General features: G+C 46.9%; 1 protein-coding gene across 2 annotated transcripts in view; it reads right to left on the reverse strand.

The window, feature by feature from the left end:
- Lrrc8d (leucine rich repeat containing 8 VRAC subunit D) overlaps window positions 1–19658 on the reverse strand; it is a 111171-nt gene that overhangs the window by 81318 nt on the left and 10195 nt on the right. For both annotated transcript variants that reach the window (XM_028782428.1, XM_028782427.1), the window contains exon 2: window positions 3575–3719. The gene's annotated coding sequence lies outside the window, so the exon portion shown is untranslated. The remainder of the gene's footprint in view (window positions 1–3574; window positions 3720–19658) is intronic.

Here is a 19658-nt window from a genome sequence, read left to right on the forward strand (position 1 = left end):
TGTGGACTTCTCATGAGCTTCCCGTGTCCCTGTGTGTGGACTTCTCAGCACTTAGGAGAGGAGACCATGCATGAAGGTGCACATGGCGGCAGCGCACACCCCGGGTGTGAACTGATTACATCCTGACATACAAACCAGAGTCTTTTGTACTGATTGACTGATGATTGACTGATTGATTGACTGAGTGATTGATTTTCCAAGACAGGGTTTCTTTGTGCAACTGCCCTGGCTGTCTTGGAACTCATAAAGATCTGCCTGCACAACCCAGATATAAATTGACTACATCCTGAGATACAAATCAGAGAGTCCTTTCATCTGTCTGTCTATTTTCCAAGATAAAGTTTCTCTGTGCAACTGCCCTGAAACTCATAGAGCTCTGCCTGCACACCCCAAGTATAAACTGATTACATCCTTATATACAAACCAGAGTCCTTTTATTTGCTTGATTATTTATTTATTCATTTACTTATCTATCTATCTATCTATCTATCTATCTATCTATCTATCTATCTATCCATCCATCCATCCATCCATCCATCCACCCACCCACCCAGACACCCACCCATCCATTTTCCAAGATAAGGTTTCTCTGTGCAATTGCCCTGGCTGTCCTGGAACTCACAGAGATCCTCCTGCCCCTACCTCTCGAGTGCTGGGATGAAAGGCACATACCACAGTGACCAGCTGAGAGGGTTCTCTTTAATACTGAAAGCTTGTGGAGTGCTGACCTAGCTCCATGAAAAGACACGTGCTCACTGACACCTGACTTGAGATTTCACAGATTAAAACATGCCATAAGAATTTTGGCAGAACATAAAGCATATTCATCTAAACTCAACTAAACCCGGTGACAGACAAAGGAAGAGGCTTAGTCAAGCTCTTGGCCAAGTCTGAACAGAGGAGAAAAGATCAAGAACTGAGGGGTGGGAGGGACCAGCAAAGGCCTACCTGATTTAGCACTGCTCTCTCGTCTTGAGGCTGTAAGTTCCCAGACTAGCATGAAAGAGTTAATTGCCACAAATCCTAGACCCTTGTCTGAGTCCCAGCATTTCCATTTACAGAGGCTGACACCTTCTTATCGGCCTTACTCTCCATAAATGGGCTCTTTTAGTCAGAAAGCAGTCCTGCAAACAGAGAAACATACCTCCTTTTCCAGATACTCCCCAAGAATAAAATCAAGTCATCGAAGAAGTCCCCACCTCTTTCTCTCCTTTTCTTAGTTCTGCTGAGGTTTGAACTCAAGACCTTGTGGTCAGGGGCCACACAGTTACACTTGATTCCACATACACAGAAACCACCTCTGAATGATCTGTATGGCCATATTATTATTCATATTTCAGGAGTATGCACTGCCCTCAAGAAACAGAGAAAGATACCCATGGCTGTATTCTTTCCAAGTTCACACTTTCCTGAGGTGGGAATATAGCCTGCTCCAGCAGAGGAACAGAAGGTCAGAAAAGCCAGTCCACTGTATCTTAAAGCAGAGTGACAGACAGATGCCAAAGTCCTCAAGCAATTAATAAATCTGAGGGCAGTGCATACTCCTGAAATATGAATAATAATATGGCCATACAGATCATTCAGAGGTGGTTTCTGTGTGTGTGGAATCAAGTATAACTGTGTGGCCCCTGACCACAAGGTCTTGAGTTCAAACCTCAGCAGAACTAAGAAAAGGAGAGAAAGAGGTGGGGACTTCTTAGATGACTTGATTTTATTCTTGGGGAGTATCTGGAAAAAGAGGCATAAACACAGATGATGTGCAGTTAACTTCAAACCTAGATCAAGGCCTATCTATCTAGCAAGGAGGAAATTAACTGCTCAGTCCAATCAAAGTATCTTGGCTACTGCTATTATATTATACCAACTGCTGAAATTATTAAGGTGCTCAAAATACCTAATTTAAAGAGACCAATGTTCTGAGACTGGCTAAATGGCCAAGCCTGACCATTCGAGTTGATCCCCAAGACCCACATGGTAGAAGGAGAGAACTGAATCCTGTAACTCCTTCTCGGACCTCTGAATGTGTGCTATGCCGTGTGTGAGTCCACGCATGTACACACAGGATAAATAAATGTAATAAAGGGATTTTAATAAATGAATACTCGAAAGCATCTCTGAAACAAGGAGATCCTATCACTGAAATCACCTCCAGACTGCCCATTTGAAAAAGATAGGGACTAGACTTATTGACCCATCTGAGAGCTTTCTCTTAAAGCAAAATTAAGTATCCAGAAACTATTATTTCACGGTGACATTAGGGTGATATTGTTAGACTTGGCATGGAGTTGTAAGCCTTTGATCCCACCACTGGGAAGCAGGTAAATCTGAGCTCCAGACCAGTGGGCAGTACACAGTAAGACTCCGGTCCCTGCCCCACCCCAAAAGGGATGCCTGCCAATGAGGGGCATGGACTTAAATTCAGTAATCAGCTTGCCTCTGAGAAAGCATGGCATCCAACGAGACGAAGGACTCGAGTATGTACAGAAAAAGACTCTCCTTCTGGCAGAGTCTCCCCCTTCTCCCTCCTGTCACTTGCTCACACCTCAGCCTCCAAAAGAAGCAAGAAGTTGCTGCCGACTTCTCCACGGCTCAGACATGTAGCTTGTCATAACAACCATCCCAAACAGAGTCTTCTCAGCCAAAGTGGTTCCCTAGCGAGATGGCCATCTCTGGAGAATAAATAAAGGCAGTCAAATACGGCCAGGCCTTCCCCCACTGAGGGAGAAGTCTAAGTCTGCAGAGAGAAACATCCTTGGGGTGGGGGGAGAGTCTACACCATAATCCCACCTGTTCCCGAGCATTTATTCCCCTCCTACTAACATCTGGAACCAAGCAAGGAATGGTTAAGAAATTATGTCTACCTAGTGAGTCTCAGAAAAGTCATCACTATTTTAGTTTGGTGACAACTGGAGTTTAATAAATTTAAAATGTCTGGCTCATATTTATAGAGTACCATGTTTCCACACAGTGAAACCACAGCAGTGTTCACCAGCCAGACACCAGACTAAACACCTCAGAACTCACTGCTGTGGCTTACTCGTGGTCCCTACCTTTCTGATGTGTGTCTGCACTACCAATTCCCCCAGTTTGTGATAGCCTGGCTCTACAAGCAAGCAACCCAGCTCCTCAGCTTCTCAGCCTAGCTGTCAAGTCTTTCATAGGGTTAGCCCAGAGCTCGTCTGCTTCCTCCTTCCCTTTCCACTTTCACCCTCACGTCAACTTCAGCAACACCCAACCGTCTCGAGCTTCCCGGAGCAGCGGTATTTGGGCAGCCTCAGGCCAAGGAGTGAGGAACAAAGAGCAGCTGCTCCAGGCAGCAGCTGGAGAGGGTGGTGAGGGCAGCTAGGGACTCCAGGAGGCAGCCCAGACGGTCCCAGGGCAGCCCAGCCTGGAGAGCACCAGTCTAGGGGAACACCCGGAGGTCCCCAGAACAGACTGCCAGAACCTTCCTGCTCTATCCCATACACCTGGGTGGTAGCGACAAAGTGGCGGAGACTCACATGGTGGCAGGCACAGGCGATCAAGAGAGTCCCCGAGAGCAACAACCCCCTCCTTCCCACCCCGGCCCGCGCACCTGGACCAGGTGGCCACCCTGCTCCCTCAGGGCGCTCTCAAGGACTCGGCTGCGGGCAGGCTCCGGGGGCTGGAACCGCTGCGACGCGAGACTTCACTCCTCCATCCTGGGAGCCGGCAGCACGTTGCAGTCAGCAGTGCACTTCCTGTTTCAAAGACAGCGAGAGAGTATGTTGGCAGAGGGGCCGCGGAGCAGCCGCGGATGGAGCAAGCAAGGGGCAGCGGCTCGCACACGCACAAGCAGCCATCCAGCCCGCGATCGCACGCCGGGGCCCCGCGGCCACCAGCCCGCTTGCCCCTGCTCCGCCTCCCCCTGCCGGCCGCGGGTCCAGCCCCAGCGCAGGACGCACCTCCCTGCGCGGACTTCACGCTCAGGCTCCCTGGGGTAGGCAGCAGGCACTTGGCCTTCGCCTCCCTCCGGCCTCACCTCCCTACCCTGCCTTTGCCTCCCAAGAGAAGAATCACCTCAGGGAAGGTATAAAGACCGGAGCCTTGCCAAGGGAGAGGAGGCTGTGAGTATGCAAATCTGGGAAGTTAGCAGCCACATCCCAGCAGATCCACGCGCAGCAGGGAGCTTCAGGATGGGAAATTACTTGTCTTGTGCCTTGCTGACTCAAAAGAGAAGCATGTGCACAGCTACCGCAATAGAGCTGTCACGAAATGGGGGGTGTGGGGAGGAAACCCCTGCAAATATTCTGAGTTCCTCCTAGGGTCTCTCCATTCAGATCAAGCTGCTCGCCTGCCCACTTACCAGCAATCCCCCCCACCCCGGAACACAACCCTCAACTTTCCTTCCATGTGATTATGAATCACAGAAAAGTTATTAAGTTCTGAGATGATGTTCAATTTGGTCAGACTTTGACTTAATTTCCCTTTTTTCCTCCCCCCCCCATGTATTTATGGCGGGGGTGGGTGGCGCATGCGGACCACGGTGTTTGTGTGGTGGTCAGAAGACAACTTCCTGCCAGGTTGTGCTGGCGCACGCCTTTAATCCCAGCACTTGGGAGGCAGAGGCAGGCGGATTTCTGAGTTCAAGGCCAGCCTGATCTACAGAGTGAGTTCCAGGACAGCCAGGACTACACAGAGAAACCCTGTCTCGAAAAAAAAAACAAAAAACAAAACAAAACAAAAGAAGAAGACAACTTCCTGGAGTCCACTCTGTCCTTCGATCTCGTGGGTCCTGGGACTCTAACTTAAGTGGTCAACTTGGATGGCAAGTGCCTGTACAGACTGGCACCGATTTAAAAGAAATTTCAGAGTAGTAAACTAAGGCGCACGTGGAGGGGTGGGGCGGGGCACGCAGCAGCAGGAGATGACTCGGCTGTAAAGGCACTTGACACCAAGCAGAGGACCTACAAAGTGGAAGGAGGGAGAGCCAATTCCCACACTCTGTCCTCTGATCTCCGTGACTGCAGATGCACACAGATGCCCACAAACATGTAAATAAATGACTGTATTATTTTTTTTTAATTTGTAAAAAAAGTAAACACGTTGCTCAAAATCTAGCAAAGACAAGATCTCAACAGCTCCAGAAGTTGGCCAGAGTTTGCAACCTGCCTGCCCTGCCCCTGGAACTATCTATGAGGCAGCATGCACACAACAGATGACTCCTCGTGCCATCAACCTGCTGGTTTAATCAAGTTGCTCTTGATTTCAAACCCAAAATAGAACAGAAACAACAAACTATGATTATTATGTATATGTGTATACATATTCTGACAGTAGGAGGAAACTGCTGCAAATTTAGGTCCTACTAAGTGTTAGTGGCTCATCTCGCTCCTGCTAGGTCTTAGTGTTTCCCAACAGCTCTATAAAAACCTTGCTCCCATATTCCCAGATGAGGAAACAGGGTCAAGAAGTTAAGTAACTGGCCCAATGTCTCAGCTACTGAGTAGTCCACTGGAGAGCTGGATATAGTTTTTTTCTAAGTATAAAATCTGGGTCATTTCCTCTATGTTCTGAATTCCTAAGACAATAGTGAGTTCTAGGGGAGAAGTCAAAGCCAGAGACCATCTGGAGCCATACCTTGTCTCAGAATGATCCTGTAATTTACAGGCTCCCACTGTGGAGGAGATACGGTCTTTCACCCAGCTGATTTTGCAAGGACCTAGATTACTGGGGGGGGGGGGGGGAGACACGGGCATGCAGTGCATTCATCCAGGAACTGTACTGCCTCCGTCAGCCTCTTCAGAGTTACTTGGCAGCAAAAGTTCAACAGGTTCTGATGGCCACTCATATGCCAAGGGACAAAGTCTGTCCAGTAGAACCTAACTAGCTAATATTTGTCCTGTGGATTACTTTCTGTCTAACAGGGCAGGTTTAAGAAGACAAACGCTGCTTGCAAAAAAAAACCAAAAAAACAAAAAACAAAAAACAAAAAAAAAAACCTAATGCCTGCTTGAAGTTTTAATAAAAATGACTGGCCATTCCCCATCGCCCATGTCCTTCTGTGTGAGCACTTACTTGATGCTCATCTGTCCGTAGCATATAGCTATTACCCTCCAGACACAGGCTAACAAATGGAACCTATCTTTAAAAGTCACGAATCCTGGCAATAAGGGCATTCCAGATACCTACAAAGAACAAACCGCATCTCTCTGGCCCCACCGTTCCCCTTCATGTGATAGAGTGGCACCAATCGGAATTGTAGACAACACCAATGGATTCAAATTTGGCAGAGATACGGCAGAGAGGCCTCAATAATCAGTGACCCTCAACCTAAGTCTTCAGCAATCAGTCTACAAATCTGAAGGGCTCTAAATCCACCCACCAGTATCCCATGATTGGACCCAACAGCTCCCAGCTCTTCAATGCTTTTGATAAATGAAATGCTTCCTTCAAAGGGCTCACAAAGTCCCCCATCTGAGGGAAAGTCAAGGAAAGCCTCAGCTCAAAACTCCCTGCAGTTTTAAACCTGTCAATAATCATCAGCTTCAAAGGACATAATTCCACTTTTAAAATACCTTTTGCTATCCCTGTATTCCAGTTACTCATTATAACCCCAAGAGTCCAGAAGGATAATCTCTGAAGAAAAATAAAACGTGTGTGTGTGTGTGTGTGTGTGCGTGTGTGTATGTGTGTGTTTGCGTGTTAGAGATACTGTATGGCTCTAGCTGGCTTGAGACACACTTAAGTACACCAGACTGGCCTTGAACTTGCAGATCTGCCTGCCTGCCTCAGTCTCCAAGTACTGGGATTGAAGGAGTTCACTACTCCTAAGGAAAAGCTTAACTCCTAGAAGAAGGCAAGTAGGGGCTGGAGAGACAGATCAGCGCCTAAGAGCACTGGTTGCTCTCGCAGACACAGGTTCAGTTCCCACCAATCACATGGCAGCTCACACCTGTCTGTAACTCCAGGGGCTCCAATGCCCTCTTTTGGCCTCCTCGGGAACTGGGCATAAACATGGCACATAAAGGAAGATACATGCAGACAAAACATACACATATGAAATAAAAATTTTAAATCTTTTTAAAAATTTCACACGCAAAAAAGAAAGGCTAGGAAGATATCTTGGTCAGTACAGTGATTACCAAGTAAGCCTGGTAACTGAGTTGCGTTCTCAGTACCATGTCAAAAGCCAGGCATGGTGACTGAAGCTGTAATCCCAGTCCTGCGGAATGTAGGCAGGAGGAAAACTGGGCCTCTAGCCACCCAGTCTGGCAGAGTCAGCAATCGTCCAGTCCCACTAAAGGCTGTCTCAAAAACCAAGGTGGACGGCTGCTGAAGAAGGCAGCCCAGCTGACCCCGGGCCTCCACACGGACGGAGCTGCATGCAGAAGAAACACAAAAGGCAAAGCTAACTATATTACCTCGCAGAGCCTCGACTTCTAAGGGATGAGATTACACCATCTTGCAAGATCTCCCCGAGGTCTTCAACAGTCAGTCACTAATGTGAAACGCCAATAGTAAGCCATGCTTATTTTTTCCTGGCCCTGAGTGACACACTTAGGATACACAGATTCCAACAGCACACAGTCCCTAACTCGACGCTTATCCCTTGATGTGCAGCAGGCCCAGTATCACATCATACCTCCCCCTGGTCTGGCTGTTGCTCAGCTCCTTCTTTGTATCACAGAACAGTGTTTTGTCTTACTATTACCCAAAGGGGAAAAACCCTGAAATCATAGTGAGGCAAGAAGAGGAGGCAGAAACTGAACGTGGAGTAGCACGGGGCAGCACACTCCTGTAATATCCCTGCACTGTGGAAGCAGAGGAGGGAGATCAGCGTGGGGCCTTCCTTACATGAGGCCCTGTCCCAAAACATTGATTTTAGAAGGGGTGTGTGTGTGTGTGTTTGAACCCTCAGTACCATAACCTAGTACACAGTGCAAAAGCCATTTTAAAGGCTTCAAAGCTATGAAGGTCGAAACTGTTTACCACAAGGTTTCTCTGTGTGGATTTCAGTGTGTCTGCAGATGGATGCAGGCATGAGAACGAAAGCTGACAAGCTGTCTGGTTCCCTAAGAGCTGCCCTCCACCCACGGCCTTCAGAGCAGATGCTCCTGACTCAGCCCTGCCTTTCAGGGAAGCACGCACAGCAACACATCCTGGAAAGGTGGACCCTGGCACTGAAACCCGGCCTATGGCTTTCAAGGAAGCTGTTCCCAAGCCAACTGGCTGGTTCAACTGGCATGTCCCCCAGAGAGCTATTACTATCTTCGCAGAGCCAGAACCAGTGTCCCTTCTCACAGCAAAATGTAACACAGGGCTGCGGTCATCTTCTCAGAGCATCTGGCTACAGGATGGGATAGGATCCCATTGGGGTCAGTCCCTAGGCTGCTCTGGAAAGCGCGGCTTCCGTGGCCCCAAAAGCTGAAGCACTATGTCAACTCTGAGCTGGGTACTCTCGGCTTCCAAACACAAGAGTCATAAACCTCCACAAGTACAATAATAATAATAACACACTCAACAGGTCAACCTACCCCACAGAATTCTCCCAACTGTCCAGATGGGGCAGGTGTAATCACGGAGCTCAGCACAGGTGTGGATTTTAACGTACTTTTATGTTGTGTATGTGTGCGTGTGTGTGTGCGTGTGTCTGTCTGTCTGTCTTTTATCCAAGGACTTAAGGGTCTTGGGAGTGGGCTGGTGGTGCTGAAGCTTCCCAGAGCTAAGGCCAGGTAGAAAGGGAAGACAAGGGCTGGTGAGATGGCTGAGCAGTTAAGAGCACCAACTGCTCTTCAGGAGGTCATGAGTTCAAATTCCAGCAACCACCATAATGAGATCTGATGCCCTCCTATGGGGTGTCTGGAGACAGCTACAGTGTACTTTGGGCTGGAGTGAGAGCTGGGCCCAGAGCGAGCGGTGGTGGAGCAAGAGGGAGAAGGGAAGGGGGGGAAAAAAGGGAAGACAAGAGGGGCTGGTAGCACACTCCTTCCCAGGCAAAGGCAGCAGCAATTTAAAAATTACCTACAACATAGCGCTGGCAGAAGTAGATATTGTTGAATATGCTCACAAGCAGCACCTAAGCATAATTTTATCTCATCATTTAGATGCATTCTGGGTTGAGCTGTGGCGGACAAAACTGTAATAGACCGTTCTGTGCACCCTCTCTTATTCTTTAGCTAGTAGGTCAATGTCTGTGATTTTTGAGCATTATACACAAGACAGCTAAAAGAGAAAAAAGTTAGACAGGGTATGGCAGCCCACTCCTGTAATCCTAGTGCATGCAAGACAGAGGCAGGATGATCAGGAGTTCACGATTAATTCTCTACTACGTATCGAGTCTGGGGCCAGTGTGGGATACATAAGAGCCCGTTTCAAAACCAAGAAACCCAGCAACCACAACAAAACAAGATGTCGCAAAAGTTTGACTAATTCCAAATACCTTCAAACAAGCGAGGGCTGTTAACAATGTTCCCGGCAAAGAAATCACAGGGAACACAGGCTGTCTACTGACTGCTGAGTATGAGTGGTGAGCATTGTTCTCTGGGAAGCTTGTTTTAACCATTCACCTTCTATGCTGGGAATCTCAGCCTCCTTCTCTAAAGAACTGCTCTCATTTTCTCCATACACTCTTACTTCTAAAGTGATGTGTACGCCGGGCGGTGCTGGCACACGCCTTTAATCCCAGCACTTGGGAGGCAGAGGCAGGCGGATTTCTGAGTTTGAGGCCAGCCTGGTCTACAGAGTGGGTTCCAGGACAGCCAGGACTACACAGAGAAACCCTGTCTCGAAAAACCAAAATAAATAAATAAATAAATAAAGTGATGTGTATTTTAAACCTGAGCAACTTAAAAGTAATTTATCCTAACAATTCTAATGGATATCATGATTATTACTAAGGCAACAATACTCTTAAAATGACTTTCTTATAAAGCAGCCAGCGCACGCTCTCAGCTCAGGAGGCAGATACCGGAAGGTCACAGTTCCTAGGCCTGGAGGCAGCGATAGAAACAGATACTCAGCAATCCCCAGGGGGGAAAAGCCTGGCTTTGTGCACACCCAAGTACCTGATGTAGCCAAACACACGTAAGAGGTAGGAGTCAGAAAATGCAGAAGTCAACAGGGAATAAGGCACACACACACTGTCTTGACAACACCTACTCTTAATCACCTACTATAATAAAATCTAGAGGTTATAAAAAGTACGTGGTACAGATAAATAGTTTGATTTTTTCATTCCATTTCCTTTCAATGGAACAGCCATGTAAAGAGCATGAAATAAAAATAAAAGTGCACCACTACCCCCCCAATCCAGAAATTATATTATAAACTTTTGAAAGCTGATGGTCAATAATTTATTTGTTCATTATTTTTTTCAAGACAGGGTATATCCCTGGCTGTCCTGGGACTCTCTCTGTAAACCAGGATGGCCTTGAATTTACAGAGAATTGCCTCCTGAGTGCCGAGATTAAAGACATGTGCTACTTCACCTAGCCTATGGTCACTGTTTTAAGCACTAACTCTGGCTCAAGAAAATGTCACTCATGACACATGTATGATGTAATTTCCTGCCTCCACCAGTCCCTACAGAATTATCTCGATAAGCTTCCAGGAAACAGAGAGAAAAATCTAAGTTTTCCCTGAGTCGTTGCCAGAATATCCTACCGGCACCCTAGCTGGCCACAGTAGCTGTATTTTATTTTATCTGTTTTCTTGAGAGAGCGTCTCACTGTGTAACTCCAGCAGCCTGGAACTTGCTATGTAGACCAAGCTGTTGTTCAACTCATCCAACACTCAAGAGATCCTCCTGCCTCTGCCTGCCTGTCTCTAGTGCTGGAATAAAGGCCTGGCCACAGTATGTACATTTTAACAAATTACCAGAAGGACACCTGAGGTGTGCCTTCCCCAGTTGAAGGGTCCAGTGTCATGGTTATTGAATACAGCTAAATCCTCAGATCTTCCTCTCTGTGGCAACAGTGTAACCTAACCACTGGTCATCACACTACAGAGAGCTGCAGCACAGCAGGAATCAGGAGTCTGATAAAAGTTACAGAATAAAGAACAACTTCAAGAAAGTGCAGATATTTGCAGCAAGGCAAACCAGGAAGGGCCACTCTTCCTCCCAACCTGACAGCACCGTAGATTTCCAGACTGTAGAACTGCCTGGCTAAGAGGCAGCTGAACTAGCAACTGCAGGGAGCCAGACTAACCCAGTGTACTTCATGCACTTAGATCTTAGTAAAGCAGCTGATACGGTGACCTGAGAAGCCAGGACTCCTGATCAACAGCAACTTTGGTGGCCCCAAGAACTACAGGACAAGAACCACAGAGCAACTAAGCAGCCTAGAGGCAGACAGTGGATACATTTACTAGCAAGAGGAAGAAAAGAGGGAGAAGGAACACCATTTAATCTCTACTCAAAAGTAACAAAATTGTTCACAATGCTATAATCAAATTTGCATAGAACATTAATTTGGGAGGCGTGGGAAGGGGAAATGAGGGTGAGTGAAAGGTTTAGTCAAAGTAGCAGAGATGGTAGACAAACAAGCTGCTACACAGCTGTGCTCCCTTTAATCGTCCAGGAGGTCCTGAAGGTGTCCATGCACAGTAACCGCCTCTAGCCCCAAGATGGCGAGACAGAGGAAATCTGTTTGAACTCTAGGACCAGAGGCTGATCACCATCAAATACATTCTGATAGTCCACTCATCACATCAGTAAAGTTCCATGACAAATGTCATCCCTTGAGTGAGAGAGTTGGTTAGCAAAACCCAATGGGAAGAAAGGGCTCAGAGGTTGAATTCTGATGTTCAGATGAAAGGCCGATGGTGTGTTTGTACTCCAGTACACATACGGCTGGGACTGGAGGTCATGAGAATAGTTTACAGATATGTGCTGGGACGAAGAACAGCAGAGATGGGGAGAGGAGAAGTAAAACTTGGACTAACCTTGTTTTTTTTAAGCATAAATTATCATTTCTAATGTCTTTAATGCTGAAAAATAGCTTCTCCCTTGACAGAGCTGTTTACCTTCCCAGGAAAAAGATTATACTTCAAAAGTCATCAGCTGAGGGGCTAGGGCCATTTCTCAGTTGGTGTCCTATCTGTCTTGCATGCATGAGGCTGCCAACCTGGTCCCCAGGAGAGAACAGACCGGGCTGGGTGGTCCTCATCTGTAATCTCTGAACATGGGGAGTTATATCTTAAGGCGATAAAAAGTTCCACAACACTCCTGGCTACAAAAGAGGTTCAAGGCCAGACTGAGCTACAACCTTGCCTCAAAAGTTAGCAACTGCTACAAAGTTTAAAAGAGAAGAGTGGGCCAGTCACAGAGATCCCTTTAGTCCCAGCACTTAGGAGGCTGAGGTAAGACCTCTCTCTGTGAGTCTGAGGCCAACCTGGTCTACAAAGCCAGATTCTGATCAGCCAGGGCTACACAGGGAGACCTTGTCAAGAAAGACAGGGAGAAAAGAAAAGAAAGAACAGAGAGCAAAAAAAGGAAAGAAAGAAAAGAAGGGAGGGAGGGTGGGACTGTAATGGCCTCTGCTCAGTGGGTAACAGGAAATGTACAAGTGACCATCTCAAAGCTCAAAAGAGTCTGAAGAATGAACTGAGAACCAAGAATGGGTGGGTAACGTCTCCCCACCTCGGGATACGGCTCCAGCTATATCCTAGCAAGCTTGTTTGTGTAAGCAAGGGGTGCTTCTAGAAAATAAAAAAGCCTTAAAAGAAGGGATCCTACGGAATTGAAACTTCCTGATGCGCCAGTCACTCTTGGGACCCCCATCTGTGGTCTGGGCAACTATTTTCAAAAGGACAGATCTCGCCAGAGACATAAGTACGGAAGGACTGCCTCTGGGCTGCAGTTACCGACAGGAACGATAACAGCAGCTAACTTTGAGCCAGGAACTACTGCATCCGTTTTACATAAATTATCCTCTCCACTAACCACACACTCACATCTTCATTTTAAAAGGAAGTCGTGTCACTTTGCCGTGGACCATGATCAGCTAGTGACACAGCAGGACTCCAGAAGGCATATTATATTGTGTGGTAGTCAAAGGAGACAGGCAGCCAAGAGTAAACCCGGCATCTTCCATTTCCTTCTAATAAACAAGAGAGGAGAGAAGTTTTGCACAATAGCATGCTGAGCTCTAGACAGGAGGGAAGAGACGTGGACAACATCTGTCCAATGGCAAAGCTCTGAAGTTACTACTTATTTACAGGGAATAGAAACACATTGTGGGGCTGGAGGTGGTTGGTTCAAGGTGTGAGAGCTACAGTTTAGTTCCCCAGCATACACACTTACACAAACACACACACAGACAGTCACACATCTGTAACCCCGGGGTGTGGGGTGGGGAGCAGGAGGTGGCAGACATGACAGCTAGATTCCCCAGAATTCACTGGCACAACCAGAGTATTTGTGAGCAACAAGTCCACTTAGACTCTCTATCTCTGGCACAACCAGTCAAGTCTATTTGTGAGCAACAAGTCCACTTAAGAATCCCTATCTATCTCAAAAGATAGCTGGAGATCAATGGAGAGAACTACCACACCCATAGACCGTTGGCCTCATACTGGTGTGCATATGGTCACACTCATGATTGTGTGCGAGTGTATGCACGTAAGGTCTGATGACTGGCCTCGTCTCATGGTTTAAAAAGTCTCCCATACAAACTGCAAATTGGCTTCTTCTAGACGTCCTAAAGCCCTCGCCAGAGTGTACAGTTACATGCAGGCCCCTTAAACAGTTTCCCAGGCCTTAGCCAGAAACTGCAACCTCAGAGTGACAGCAGGGGAGTCTGTGGAAGCTGCATTTACATAATTCCCAGGTCCCCTAAGGAACAGCCTCCTCGCTGCTCCGGCCATGCCGCAGACATACTACTGCTTTCTCTCCCGTTGTAACTGACTAAGGCCAGAGTAAACTAGCTCCCTTCTCAAGAGCTTTCGGTGGAGGGGGCATGGTTCAGGCCTGTAGTCCCAGCATACAAGGGGTAGAAGAATAAGGACTTCAAGGCCAGCCTGAGCAACATAAAACTCTGCCTCAGAAAATGAAGAGCTGGTAAGGTGACTCAACCAACGGGTGAAATGCTTGCTACACCAACCTGAGGAACCGAGTTCGGTCCCCAGAACCACAGCAGAAGGACAGGACTGCTTCTTCTGAGCACACACTAACAGTGACTGCCATGCTCACACCCATGATCTCTGATAAGTAATACAATTAATTTTTTACTACTAAAAGAACCTGGAGCCGGGCAGTGGTGTCGCACGCCTTTAATCCCAGCACTGGGGAAGCAGAGGCAGGCGGATTTCTGAGTTCGAGGCCAGCTTAGTCTACAGAGTGAGATCCAGGACAGCCAGGGCTACATAGAGAAACCTGTCTCAAAAAAAAAAAAAACAAAAACAAAAACAAAAGAACCTCAAATGGAATGCCTTTTGTTCAAAAGTCCATACTCCACAGCAGGACGTACTGACCCTCCATACCTGCCCCACATCTCTTCTGACCCCCAGTCTGCCACAGAACCAGGTTATAGGCTGTTCTGTTTTGTCCTTTGCAGTCAAAATCAGTCTCCTCCTTGGAGAAACTGCCCCAAAGAGCAGCTCATGAGAGAACCCAGCAGACTGCAGACTGGCATGTGCCAAATCCTCCACAGCTGCTCTCATGCTGGCTGCCCCCTTGAAGCAGGGTGAATGCACAGAATCTCACACCGTGAGTGACGGGCTTGCTTTGGAAGCTTCATCAAGTTATGCTCTAGCACGGTAACACTGACATGGTACCTTGACCACCTGAACCTCGGCTTTAGAATCTCTGATATGGGACAGTAATGGGGATGACCTTCACGACTGAGAGGAGAAAGCTCGGAGAGTCTGGACAAAATGCATTACAGTGGCGACTATCCTGTGGCCAATGATAGGGTCTCCATGCACTTCCTCTCCTGCCTAAGTGCATGGTAGATGGGGTGATACTCAAAAAGATTATCTTTTCTCAAAATAAAAAGAAAGGGAAGGAGGAAGAGGAGGAGAAGAAGGCTTTTAAAGTCATAATCAGGGACTTCTGAAAGCCCTTTCTCCTCACTCAGTTTTGTTCTCCTGTGAAGGGCATTTCATAATATTTCTATTGAGAAGCCATTCCTTGCTTTCCTTCAAAAAAAAAAAAATCACTGTACCAAGTTTTAGAAACAAGCCCCTCAGTCTCCCCCCCACTCCAGCTTGGCTTTCCCCGATGATCTACAGGAACTGCCTGCAGCCAGCGCTGCTGCCCAGAGAATCGCCTGTTTCACCCTTAAAACAAATAGCACTTTGTGGGGAAACTGGAAGCCAGCCCAAAGAAGGAGGGGAGAGAAACCAAGAAAAAAGAGTTGGGGCCAGAAATGGAGTCTACGCCCACACTCTGGTCTCCACACTAACACAGGTAAGAAGGGATTGAAAGAAAAACGAGTTCAGACCAGCACAGGCCTTACCCACCCACCCTCCTCCCCACTCACTACGGAAAATGAATTCCAAGGCTCACAAAGGTTGTGATAGACAGCTCATTATCCAACACATGTGGGCTTTTGTTGTTAATGAAACACTGTTGCATATAGAAGCTCCTAACCCTGGCCAAGCCAGTTACACTGCCGACATGAAACCCTCCCCCACTCGCAGGGGAGGAACCTCAAATTTTGAGAAAGCCAAGGTCACACAGCAGGCTGTAGAAAAGACAGCAAGCTCAGAACTCCCGTTCTTTAAGCTCCAAAGCCCAGGTCTTTGCCACAGCTCACAATGACTGTAACAGGCGATTTTAAAATACCCTTTGGAAGCTCACCAAACACACTCCTGTAAAGGGCAGGTAAAACAAGGCAGGTTTTGTGTTCCTGAAACTTAAGTTGGTGCCAGGGATGAGGGTTGTCACAGCAACAGGCTCTCGGTACAGCCTTATACTGGTCAGTCCACTGTCTGGGACATGGCTCCAGGAAGGCTGGAGTTAGGCGCTCTGTTCCACTATGCTTCATTTGCTTGTGTTGGTTAAGGGAAGCTTACGAGCAGAGGCATAGGATTTTCTTTGTTTCCAGTCAAACCCTGATGTTGATCTCAAGACTGAAGTGATATGGAAAGTTAAAGAAATTTCTAGAACAGATTTGCAGGCAAAGCACGGCATCCCACACCTGTAATCCCAGTACTTGGGAGGCAGATACAGCAGAATCATTGTGAGTTCAAGGGTGGCTGAGCCTGAGTGAAGTGGGATCTGCTTTAAAAAAAAAAAAAAAAGCCAAATTAAACAAACAAACAAAGCAAGCTGGGATCCTGCTTGGGTTCAAATCACCCCTCTTCTACTTAACCATAATCCAAACTATGTGACCTTGAATTACCTGGCTGTCCTTGGTGACTGGGTAGACAGAAGATTGACCTTGGTTTCCTCCGCTACAAAACAGGGATGCTGTGCAGAATAAATGAGCTAACGCATGTATAACGTGCTCTCCCGCCATAGCTGACACCAGGAGAGCACCCATTTCCTCTGGGTGCCTCCAGACTGGGCACCGGGGTGCCTTCTCTCTTCACTTTACACAATTTCACTTTATAAGAGCTTAACGAAGGCATCTTGAGGGAGTTGGGGGAGCTAGGCAGTAGTGGCACACGCCTTTGGTCCCAGCATTACTTGGGAGGCAGAACCAGGCAGATCTCTGTGAGTTCAAGGCCAGCCAAGGCCGTTACAGAGAAACCTTCTCAAAAACAAAGAAAAAGAACACATCTTGCCGGGTGGTGGTGGCGCACGCCTTTAATCCCAGCACTTGGGAGGCAGAGGCAGGCGGATTTCTGAGTTCGAGGCCAGCCTGGTCTACAGAGTGAGTTCCAGGACAGCCAGGGCTACACAGAGAAACCCTGTCTCGAAAAAACCAAAAAAAAAAAAAAAAACACATCTTGTACAGCTTTTTAGTCCACATGTCCCAAACCATGCAAAGACACTTCCTGCATGTGAAGAATGTACCCATTCTCCTGATACCACAAAGTTGTTCCATAATGATAGGGAAAATATCCATGCCAAATCCTTATTGTTATCAGCATTTGCTGAGGGACTTTTAAATGCGGCCATTCTAAAACCTTCAAAACATTGGAAATTTGAAGCTTTCTTGGTTAGAGCACCTGCCTGGTACGCACAAAAATCCCAAGATCCATCCCACCCCCATACTCTGGAACAGAGTGTGTTGTCAGCATATACCTGAAATTATAGCCCTTGGGAAAAGAGGCAGAAAGACCCAAAGTTTCAAGTTCAAGGTTAGGGCCAAAGAGATTGTTCTACTAATGGACCCACATTCAAGTCCAGGCACCCGTTTGGCAGCTCATAACCGCTTGCTGTTCCAGTTCCAAGGGAGCCAACTCTCTTGTCCACTTCTACTCTCTGAGAACACCAGGCATGCATATGGCATGTAGACATACATTTATACATATAAAATTAAAAATCTTTCACAAAAGTTAGAAAACAAACCTTCAAGATCACCCTCAACTACACTGCAACTTGGGAGCCAGACGGAGTTACATGAGACTGTCTCAAGAAGAAAAGACATTAAAAGTTATCCTACTTGGGAAGGATTGGTTCGATTCACACTGTGTTATCACTGCTAAAGTTTAGGAATACAATCTGCAGATGAACACAAAGGTTCTCTTCCCAGAAAAAAGGGAAAGTTCCAGCACAGTGCAGTTCTCACTGGGGGTGACTGAGATTTAGAAGACAGAAACATGTCCTGAGAAATCCATGCGGCAGGATTCGGCACTTGGCTAGTGCAGAGATCTTTGAAATATTTCCCTCTCTCTTCTGTTCCAGAGGATGTGTGCACAACTAAGTATAATCCAACTGCATTAGGATGCCCGGAGTAGATCAAATATCGACGAGAGGTGCACCAAGCTAGTGACAGTACAGATCTGAGAGTGTGTCTTCCACAGAAGCACCTAGGGAGCAGGAAGGGCTGGCTGGGCTGTTCTCCCCCTAGTTCAAACCTACTGTCTAGGGATTTCCCCTGGGCCTGCTACACTTTCAGGCCAGCAAAAGAACACATACCCAAATGTAAAACCAGAAAATATCACATTCCATATTCCAAGTTGTGTTCTAGACTGTGTGTGTGTGTGTGTGTGTGTATGTGTATGAGGGTGAAACAAGGATAGTACCAAGTTTTGATTGGATTTTTATAAGCAAGCCACATGTGCTAGGGAGAGCCTATAATCTCAGCCCTCTGTGGGCAAGAGGTCTGATCCACCTCAAGGCCATCCTGATCTACACAGGGAGGTCCAGGCTAGCCAGGCTGACAAAGTGAAAACTAAAAGAAAAGTGTACTATGAAAACTAAAGAAAAGTGTACTTTAGAAAACTAAAGAAAAGTGTACTATACTCCTATTCCAATCCTGTGTTTCCAATGTATCTGGCTACAAAGGGCAGGCTATCTACTACTAAGGGCTGAAGTGCCTAGGCTCTCTCCAGCCCACAGTGCTATTTTTGTTTAGTCTGCAGGAAGTTCTTATTTGAAATGTTGAACTAGCTAACCTTTTAAAATCAGATTTTACAAAAGAATCCAGATTTTGGCTTCCAGTTTAAAAAAAAAATCAGAAATTTGGCCCACATTCTGACAGGGCAAACAGCTGTAAACAGACCCTCTTTAGAGAGAGGCCTCTTCCGCACCTCCTCAGCCTTCCCTCCAGATTATGCTGTCCTAGAGACAGAGCTCTAACTGCCACAAAGCATCTCAGATGTTGCCTTGGGGACCTCTTGATATTCACCTCCCCAAAACACCACTGGCTCCAACCTCACATACAGACCAGTCAGTATCTCTCTTTTCATGTGGAAAAACAAACAAACAAAAAAACAAAAACTGTAATTATGAGGCTCCTACTTGGCACAGAAACTACCAGGTACAAAGAAAACCACAAGGAAAATAATTTAGAACTAAGCAAGAGAAAAATGTTTTGTAACATTTTTAAGGAATTAAACTAAAAGGGCAAGAGGAGAAGCTCGGTGGGCCAGCAAAAGCCATCAACCTGATCTCGGATCTCAGGAGCCCACAGTGAGGCAAGAACTGACTCCACGATGTTGTTGTATGACCTCCACATGCTCCAGAACTGGAGGATCGAGGGAGAGACAGAGAAAGACAGAGAGACAGAGACAGAGCAAGAGAGAGAGAGAGAATTCATGTTCAAAAAATATCAACAACAAGCAGGCCTTTAATGCCAGCACTCAGGAGGCAGAGGCAGAGGCAGGCAGATCCATGTGAGATCAGGACAGCTTGGTCTACACTTGGAAAACATAACGAGAACTTAGAAAAATCTGTGTGCGTGCATCTGTGTATAAAAAGGGGATGTATTTCCGTAAGACACACAGCCATCCACCTCATCACCGGTTAAATGTTAGTCTGAAAACTACACCTGCTGAAGTAGGAAACTGAGCTGTAGATATTCAATCTGCCGAACCCATACTTGAACACAATGAACGTGTAAGTAACCTGGGCATGCTGACGTGGGTCTACAAGCTCAGCAACTGAGCAGCAGACACGGGAGGATCAGGGTTCAAAGGCCAATAAAGGAAGAAAAAGAACACAAACAACAATACAAATCTGGGAGGCAGGAAATGGCCCTTGGGTAAAAGGCCTGCCGCACAAGCCTGCTGATCTGAGTTCCTGAAACCACATCAAACAGAAAACTGATCCTGTAAGGTATTCTCTGACTCCCCATACACAC

The sequence above is a fragment of the Grammomys surdaster genome, unplaced genomic scaffold (genome assembly GCF_004785775.1).
Source record: "Grammomys surdaster isolate TR1022 unplaced genomic scaffold, NIH_TR_1.0 751, whole genome shotgun sequence".
NCBI classification, from domain to species: Eukaryota; Metazoa; Chordata; class Mammalia; order Rodentia; family Muridae; genus Grammomys; species Grammomys surdaster.